This window comes from Crotalus tigris, unplaced genomic scaffold (genome assembly GCF_016545835.1).
Source record: "Crotalus tigris isolate CLP2741 ecotype Arizona unplaced genomic scaffold, ASM1654583v1 scf7180000018807.1825209, whole genome shotgun sequence".
Classification (NCBI taxonomy): Eukaryota; Metazoa; Chordata; class Lepidosauria; order Squamata; family Viperidae; genus Crotalus; species Crotalus tigris.
Window position 1 is genome coordinate 345,487 of NW_024097206.1, and position 10,028 is coordinate 355,514.

Below are 10,028 nucleotides of genomic sequence, written 5' to 3' on the forward strand. Positions count from 1 at the left end.
AAAGGGATGCAGATTTCTATTCAGATGCATTTACTTTTAACCATCTGATTTGATTTTGCTCATTCATTGTTAGAATTTCAAAGCATCCAAGGAGATGCTGGCTGTGGGTGACCCCTTGCTAAGCCTATGGGAGCCTTGGAACTGAATTTCCATGTCTGCATTTTTGGGACATCTCCCCTCTTATGTCAGGGAAATTTCTGTCTCATAGTCTCAGATCTAATTAATGAAATCTGCATGTTTCCTATTTTAGAATAGATACTAACAGAAATAAAGAGACGGTTGTCACTGGAATCATCCCACAGAAATCAGTAGAAACATTGGTGCCATTGAGTTATGCACTAATTATAAAAACATATAATTAATAATAGCTCTGGGATTTATACCATTAATGAATAAAGTTCTGAAAAATCACTTGTGCATTATTGCAGATGAAGATGGAACTTAAGAGAGGAAGATTGTGCTGTAGGCATCACTTGCTAAAATAACCATACTTTGATCTGAGCCTTTGAGATTGTATCCAGCCTCACTCTCAGATTCCTATGAAAAAAACCAAGATGTAAAGATAACCAAGTTATTAAAAGGCAAAACACCATCTGTTCTGGGATGTGTGGCCTTCCCTCCCAATTTCTAGAGATAGGTCATTCAGTGCCAACAAAAAAGAGTTGATTGTTCCTAAAGGCTGCCCTTTATTTTGGTATATCAGTCAGGGATTCAGCATGGAGAAAGCCTTGGTTACGCCTTTAGACTAACTGGGATGAAGCCAGGACAGAGGTGATATGCCCATTCTTGTGCTTCTTGATCTATCAGCAGCTTTTAATACCATCAACCATGGCATGCTCCTGGGCTGATGCCAGGGGTTGTGAATAGGGGGGCACTATTTTGCAGTGACTCTCTTCCTTCCTCCAGGACCAATTTAAGCCCATGTTGGATGAAGGAGAGAAGTTGTCCCAAAGGCCATTTCTTATAGGGCTCAATTGCCTCCCCTTTTATCTACATGGATCTATGGGTTTAAATGGGGAGCAACTGTCTCTGATGGGGTTCTACCAAGACCAAATGGCTGCTGGGGATATCTAAGCCTGGGAAATTTCTACTTTTAACCTTGGATGTTACTAACAAAATGAAATTCAATGGTGAAAAAAGTAAGGTTCTACATTTAGGCAAGAAAAACCAAATGTACAGGTATAGTACAGGGGGTATCTTGCTCAATAGTAGTAACTGTGAGAGGGAGCTCGGAGTCCTAGTGGACAATCACTTAAATATTGTGGGGGAATTTGCACACGCAGCAAACTGCCATGCTTTCCGCCCCCCCACAAACCTCATAACCTTTTGATACCCTTTGTCCCAAGGAAGCAGTCAAAAGATCACCCCCTTTGGACTTAATATCTTACCTACCTAAATAATAAGTTCCCCCTTATCTCTTCCTGTCTTTCATCTACCTGTATTTGTCTTTACCTGATCTCTGACCATGTAATATGTTACTAGAAAATAATTGCTTATATGAAGGAATTTTTCAGTTACTTTATGTCAACAGCTAAAGGTTAAACTTCTAAATGTAAAATGTCAGCAGTTAATGGCAAAGCCTATGTATGTAAAAAGTATATAAGAAAGAATAAACTCAGAGTTTGTCAAGCTGTATCCTGCAGCTTCAAACCTCTGCTCAAGACATGCCTGTGTCTTTTTCTTAGCTTCCTACATCTGGCGCCCAACGTGGGGCAGCCCTCCCATGGAGCAACTGGAACAGCCCCCCCCTTCCGAGGGAGCAACAGCCAACTTACTTACCAGCGTCTGGAATAGACCCCTAAGTGCACTTTCATCCTACGGGACCCCTCAGTGGTAAGTAAGGGTTGCAATCTATCTCAGCACCAGCAAAGGAACTCAGATTCCTGTTACACACATCAGGCATGAAAACGCCTGATGCAGACAAAAGGAAGCTGATGGGTGAGGTAGGGAAACATTCCCCTTGATATCCTAAGTGCTGGACGCTTAGGTTACAAGATTGGGAAAAAAATAGGGCATACTTTACATCTTGAATCTTGGGCTCCAGTACAGGTATTACATCAATGGCATCAATGCCATCAAGCAGTGGAAAAATTTGGCTCAGATGCTTCAGCAGGGTAACAATTAACTACAAGCCCCACACCTGATTAGGATCAAAGTAAAAACTGTGCCTCTGAAAGCATCTTTAATTGGATTTTCAGCTCCTTCTGAAGAGGCTAATTCTTTTACCTCCTTAGAGCCACCATACACCCCCATAAGGAAAATATTAGAGGAACAATCTTGAAGTAGAAAAAATATATATGGGGAATGGTCAGAGGAATTTAAAGAAACAAATTAAATTAAAATGTACTCCTCTGCAATGTGTTTTGAACAATTGGGATGTTTTGAAACTTCAAGTAGCTGTTAAGTTTAACCCTGTCAGACAATGTCTGATGGTGCTTTGTGTTGATGTGTAGAAGTATAAATAATCTTTAACAAGACAACACTGAAAAATTTTGTAAACCTCCGGCTGGCTAGTTTATCTGATAACAACTAAAGCCACGGAAGAAAAAGAAAAGAAAATTCAAAGAACTGAAAGCAAGTTTTTTTTCTTTTTTTTCCCCTTTTAATCTGGCTCTATTCAATTCCCTTTAGTCAAGAGGTAAGGAGAGGAGGCTGCTACATTTCTCTCACCCTTCACACCACCAATATTCCTTTTAGTCTTTCCCCAATGTCTTTTGAAATTGCTGGGATAAGTTGGAAGTAACCATAAATGTTCTCCTCCTTTTTAATTAAAAGGGGAGGCCTGTTTTAGCCTCAAACCCCAAATTGATGTGTCTTTTGTTTATGTATATGTGTGTATATGTGTGTGTGGCCACCCAGAACATTATGCTTGGGCTTGGAATGGTGAGAAAAATAGGAGATGATTAAAAGGGCCCTATTTTAAAAAAAAACAAAAAACACATGTTTGGTTGGAATCATCTCATGATTCTTCTCGCTTTTTGCAGGACAAGCCATATGTCTAAATCAATGTTGTTTTATTGGTATTTGTATATATATGTTTGTCTGTGTTGTTCTGTGTTATTTCCAAGACTTGGAAGAGGGTCAAACCCTCTCTGATAACAACAATACAAAAAGGCCTTATTTAAAAATAAATAGTTTGCCTGGAGAAAGTATAAAATGAAATATTTGTATGTGGAATTGTTTATACAAGCAGTTAGAATGAAAATGAATGAATTAATTTGTTGATACCTGAGTGTGTGTGTTAACCCTCAAACCCCACCCCCACCCACTCTCTCCCAGGCTGTAAAAGAAATAAAAAACTGCAGATTTTATTGTTGTAATTGAAAAGTAATAGTAAGTGTTTGCATGGAGAATGTGTGAGAGAATTTATGGAAAATGCATGTCAAGGAGAGAAAACTAATTTTTAGTGGTGAAAAGTTTGTAACAAAAAACTTTTCCTGTCTCTTTTGTTTTTCAACTGGCTGTGTTGCTTTAAGAGCAAGAGAGACAGAAAGAAGAGGGGGGGAAACTGTTCGTTTTAAACTTTTTTTCCTTCTCTGCTTAGAATTCCAGTATGTGAATGGAGATGAAATTTAATCCCCGCTCTTGCAGTTTCAGCTAGCAAAACTTAAGTTTTGTAAATATTTAACCTACTTAATAGAAATTTGTTTCCATCTTTGATTAACTTGGAATTTAACTTATTGACCAAAGGAAAACAACCTGGAGATCTCATTTGTAGTTCCACTTGCAGCATTTACCACAGTTGAGCAAATTAAGTACTTGAGTACTCAATTTGTGGACAGAATTCCACATAGGAATTGTCACTTAACACTTTTGATATTTCTTACTAGTAAGATACTTACAGGAATATTAGCTGTGTTAGAAGCGCAAAAAGTATATTGTATTGAATGGCTTTACTTATCCCATCCCAAAATGTTTTATCTTTTATCCAGGCTGTTGCTGAAATAACCTCAGGACACAATCAAGCTTGTCCTTGAAATGGGACTGATTTAATTAATATTGTTATTCCTATCCCAAAATTTGATTTTCAATTTTATTTTCAGAATAACCTATCTCTTCTGCTGCTATTTTAGCTTTCCACACCTTTTAACTTAATCTCTTATTCTCATTATGTGTGCCAACTTATTTTTAACCTTACAGGTGCTTACATCATGCCCAGGATCGACCCCAATCTTATGGCTTTGTTTTTAACTTTACAGCAGCTATCCTTTGTTTCTCACATATGTATCGGTTCTTTAAGGACTGCCTTCATAAACAAATAAAAAAGGAGGGATCAAGGGTACCTAATTTGGCATGGATAAATAATCAAGTCAATAAAGTCCTAATAACTTTAAATCAGCTAAATATTTCTTTTCAAAACACTACTGCCTACCAGCGTCACTTTCAGCAGAAAGCTGTGCTTCCTAATCCATTGGTATATTATCAGCAATTGCCTGATAAAACCTGGTTAGATCCAATTCCAGTACTAACTTGGGGGCGAGGCTATGCTCTGTGCTTGCTCCTACAGGCCCTCTCTGGATTCCAGCCTGGTGTGTGTGACCAGCCAAAGATGTCATGGCATCAAGTCGAGAACCCAATACTGAAAATGAAGCAGATGACTCTTCAGACATCACAACATCCCTTTTGCTCTTGCCATCGCAGTTGACCAACAACCTGGGGCGATGTGAAAAAACCTAATCTCCAAAGCACAGATGGTTCTGTGGCAACAGGGAAAAGAACTTACACCAGAGAATTTATGCACTGCCATATTTGTGGTTTTGACTGCAAATTCCTTAATCATTCTTTGCCTCTCTTTCCTTTTTAATTGCTGTGTGGGGGCTCAAGCTCTCCCACTCATCCTTTAGAATCACGGATGAAATATAATATTTGGGTGCAATTAGCTAATATCACAAAAGTGACAGACCTTTGTATTTCTGAATCATATGATATGGAAAATCTACTCTCTACCTGTCTTATACCTTTGTGTGTTCCAGCTTCAATTTTTAAAAAAAATTATACTGGTTTAAACAATTTTTTATCAGACAATGAATTTCATTATGCAACTATGTCAAGCTAGGGTCATGCCTCTTACATGTTAACCCTTGATGCTATTGTTTTACATACACCAATTGTAGCTGTTCCTACAAATCTTACTTATGCAAAAATTGTCAATTGTACTACTTCATCTAAAAAACCTCATTGTATACACGTCAGTCAAAGAATTTTAAATTGTACCTCCTTTCAAGAGATATCTTTTAACTATGCACATATATGGTTATTCAATGTCTTTTTTTCCCCTCTACTTTCAATTTTCCACACTAAACTACCATTAACTTACCTCAGGAACAAGTTATGCTTTGTATAAACAATTGCAAAGTTATATGTTCACTGACTAAGACCCACTAACTACTCCAGCTTAGAATAATGTCCTCATTAATAAAATAGAGAAAAGTGAGATGTGGGGGAATTTGCACGCGCAGCAAACTGCCATGCTTTCCCCCCCCCCACAAACCTCATAACCTTTTGATACCCTTTGTCCCAAGGAAGCAGTCAAAAGATCACCCCCTCTTGATTTAATATCTTACCTACCTAAACAGATAATATGTTTAGTTCCTTCCCTTATCTCTTCCCATCTTTATCTCTTCCTGTCTTTATCTCTTCTTGTCTTTATCAGTTCTTTCTCCTTTCCTAATTTACCTGTATTTGTTTTACCTGCTCTCAACAGGTAATGTGTTACTAGAAAATAATTGCTTATATGAAGGAATTTTTCAGTTACTTTATGTCAACAGCTAAAGGTTAAACTTCTAAATGTAAAATGTCAGCAGTTAATGGCAAAGCCTATGTATGTAAAAAGTATATAAGAAAGAATAAACTCAGAGTTTGTCAAGCTGTATCCTGCAGCTTCAAACCTCTGCTCAAGACATGCCTGTGTCTTTTTCTTAGCATCCTACAAAATATGAGCAAGCAGTGTGCTGCAGCTGCCAAAAAGGCCAATACAGTGCTACGCTGCATTAACAGAGGGATAGAATCAAGATCACGTAAAGTATTAATACCACTTTACAATGCCTTGGTAAAGCCACACTTGGAATACTGCATCCAGTTTTGGTCACCACGATGTAAAAAAGATGTTGAGACTCTAGAAAGCGTACAGAGAAGAACAACAAAGATGATTAGGGGATTGGAGGCTAAAGCATATAAGGAACGGCTGCTGGAATTGGGTATGTCTAGTTTAACGAAGAGAAGGACAAGGGGGGACATGATAGCAGTGTTCCAATATCTCAGGGGCTGCCACAAAGAAGAGGGAGTCAAGCTATTCTCCAAAGGGCCTGAAGGCAGGACAAGAAGCAACGGATGGAAACTAATCAAGGAGAGAAGCAACCTAGAACTAAAGAGAAACTTCCGACAGTTAGAACAATTAACAATTAACCAGTGGAACAACCTGCCTCCAGAAGCAGTAAATGCTCCAACACTGGAAGTTTTTAAGAAGAGACTGGACAGCCATTTGTCTGAAATGGTATAGGGTTTCCTGCCTGAGCAGGGGGTTGGACTAGATAACCTCCAAGGTCCCTTCCAACTTTATTATTATTGTTGTTGTTGTTGTTACTATCCCATCAAGGGTGATGCCCAATGTGCGGGCCTGCTGAACTTGCAGCTCTTGCCTGACAAGTCGATGGCAGCTGTGGCAAGGAACAATTTCCTGGATAAGAAGGCCCTTCAGACAATCGTTCTGATCACCTCATGGCCCAATTAATGAAATGTGCTCTTCAGATTATTGCCCTTGAAGGGCATCCCAGAGGTTTCAACTGGCTTGTAATGAAACATGGGCAGTGATGGGTGTGCCTCAATGTGCTCATGTGTACCTCTGCATCATGAGCTGCATTGGTTGCCAGCTTGTGTCTGGATGTGATTCAAGCTGTTGATTATGACATATAAAGCCCTACATATTATAGGGACTACCTCCCATCAGCCCAGCTGGTCCCATCCAATGGAGATGGTATCCTCTTATTCCCCTCAATGAAACAAAGTCATCTATCGGAACCCTGGAAGCATACCTTCCCCATTATAATGCCTGCCTTCTGAAATGAGATTTCTCCTGGTATCCATATTGTCAATCCAAGTCCTTAGTCGTCCGGAATGAAAACCAGGAACGCAGGAACTCAGTGCACGTCAGGACGTTTATTCACTGCCCAACTAACAAAGTCAGCACTGGGAATGGTTTGTTCCCAGTGCTCTTTATAACATGACCATGCCCACATCCCCACCCTCCGCCCACAAACCACCATCCGCCTAATCGCCCTTATAAGTCCTCCCTTGTGCCCTAATCCCTCTTCCCGTGAAACCCCGCCCCCCCTTGGTCCAGCGCCTGTCCGCCTGCCACCGCCGCACGTCCAGTTCCCTCGGATTTGGTGAGTATGGCCATTCAGTGTATTCCAGCCGGGAGAGCTCTCCACGTCCTCTTCTAGTGCCGCGATGCTGGGTCCCGCAGAACTTGGGGACCCAGGTGATCGGCAGAGCATACCGTTGCAGGTATGAAAGTAGGTGAATCCGTCTGCTCAGCTGCCGGCCGGCCCCCGACGCTCAGCTGGCCGGCGGAGTGTTCAGCACCGGTCCCTGTGGCTTCTATAGTGGCCGGCGAGTAGCAATAGGCATGTGGTGCTGCCGGCTGGTCCCCGACGCTCAGCTGGCCAGTGGAGCATTCAGCACCGGCCCCTGTGGCTTCCATGGTGGCCGGCGAGGGGCAATAGTCACGTGGCGCTGCCGGCCGGTCCCCGACGCTCAGCTGGCCGGCGGAGCGTTCAGCACTGGCCCCTGCGGCTTCTGCGATCACCGGCGAGACACCAGGACGTGTGGGTTTGTTGACTGCGTGGACTGGCGGTGGTGGGGTTGTTCCTCAGCTCCCCCCCCTGCCACCAAATGGCAAGCCCTGTGGGGCTTGACACATATGACTCGCACCCTGCTGGCATTCCAAAAAGCCTTAAAGACCTCACTATTCTCCAGGCTTGGGGTTAGGATGGTAGGTGCATATGAATATGGTTGAGTAGATCCACCCTCAGTTCTTATTTATTTATTTATTCTTTTGTTAGGATTGTCACTTTAATTGCATACCACCCACAGTCTGTTAGAGGTGATTGGTGCCTAAATAAACCCAAATTAAATTAAATTAAATATTTAAATTATAATACTGTATATACAATAAACTACTTGCTTTATAATTGGTACCTGTCCTAAAGAATGTAATTTGATTACCTGGTTTTATATATATATATATATATATATATATATATATATATATATATATATATATATATATATATATATAAAACCTTCTAACTTAATTATTCTTTTGTGAATTGGCTTAATGGACAAAGCTGTTGAAACTGCCCCTGCTTTAAGAGAGAAAGTAAATAGGTTGCAGGGGCCTGGTTTCTTGTCTATGATACTTTGCTCTGCAGTTAATGAAGTTCTCCAAGTTGATGGAGGTGGATACCTCTTAAGTCCTGGGAAATCAGATATCCCCAAATGAAAGCCTTTACCATCTGCATGAATCATAGATTATTATTCCCTTGAAGGATGCACCATAAATACATATTTTGTTGCAAAGAGGCTTCCCTGATTGTACTTCGGGAGCCATTCACATGTGGCAGCAGAATCAGACAGGAACCCTTTAGTGCTTGATAAAGGAGCACTGTGAAGAAAACCAGAAGCCTGCTGGGTACTAAAGAGCTTTGGAATTGTAGCTGTTCTGTGGTGGCATAAACATGAGAAATGTCCTGACATCTTTAAAGCCTCCGTAAATATGTTTGGAGCTTAGAACTAATACTGCATATATCAAGGCCTCTAAACACTTATGCTTCTCTTATTCTGCTGATATCTCACAGGTCATTTTTTGAAAGTTTCATTAATTTCCTGCAGTTTTCCTTTATTTGGTTATTTTTAGTAATAAATTGGGTCTTGTGATAGTATAAAAATCATCAGTCCACTGAAAAATGTCTCTGCAATGAGTGTGGTTCATAGCTGTTAAGATCTAGAGGAAGGGGCTATTTTTACATACTGTATATTCAGATCTGATATCATGCAATTATTGATTAGTCATGAGTCTGATGTTTTAGGCTATAACTATATAGAAACCGCTCTTTATCTTATCACAGAGAATTGGCTACCCCAGTCTCCATAACGGAATAACAGAGTTGGAAAGGACCTTCAAGGTCTTTTCATCCAACGTCCTGCACAATCAGCAAACCCTATACCATTTCAGACAAATGTTTGTCCAATCTCTTCTTAAAAACCTCCAGTGTTAGAGCATTCGTAAGTTCTGGAGGCAAGCCATTCCACTGATTAATTGTTCTAACTGCCAGGGAATTTTTCCTTAGTTCTAGGTTACTTCTCTCCTTAATTATTTTCCATCCATTGCTTCTTGTCCTGCCATCAAGTGCTTTGGAGAATAGGTTGACCTCTTTTTTTGTGTGGCAGTCCCTGAGATATTGGAACACTGCTATCATGTCACCCCTCATCTTTCTTTTCATTAAACTAGACATACCCAATTCCTGCAACTGTTCTTCATATGTTTTAGTCTCCAGTCCCCTAATCATCTTTGTTGTTCTTCTCTGCACTCTTTCTAGAGTCTCGACAACTTTTTTTATATTGTGGCGACCAAAACTGGATGCAATTGTAGTCTTACCAAGACATTATAAAATGGTATTAACATTTCACATGACAGAATGGAACAACTTGCCCCCACCAACTAGTCACGAGCAACTCTCCATGGCCAACCCTCCATGGGACAACTTGCCATGGGACGATTCAACAATTCAATTTAATTATTTGAAATAATTTTTAAAAATATTTTAATTTTTGTTATTCATATTTCATTTTATCCCTCCTTTTGCATCCTTTCCTTATTGATTCTATTGCACCATTTCTATTGCACCATTTCTATCACTATTGTCCCATGGTGATTTGCCCCACGATGAGTTGGCTGTGGCAAGTAGGCCATGGTGAGCTGGCCATGGCAAGTTGCCCTAGACCCTCACGTGATCCCTCTGTTAATG

General features: G+C 40.4%; 1 long non-coding RNA gene across 1 annotated transcript; it reads left to right on the forward strand.

Annotated features, from left to right (window-relative positions):
• Positions 1 to 1,626: 1,626 nt before the first annotated feature.
• LOC120313870 lies at positions 1,627 to 4,982 on the forward strand. Its single transcript, XR_005558277.1, has 2 exons — positions 1,627 to 1,833; positions 4,508 to 4,982. It is a non-coding gene; the product is annotated as an uncharacterized LOC120313870 (long non-coding RNA).
• The last annotated feature ends 5,046 nt before the right edge of the window (positions 4,983 to 10,028 follow it).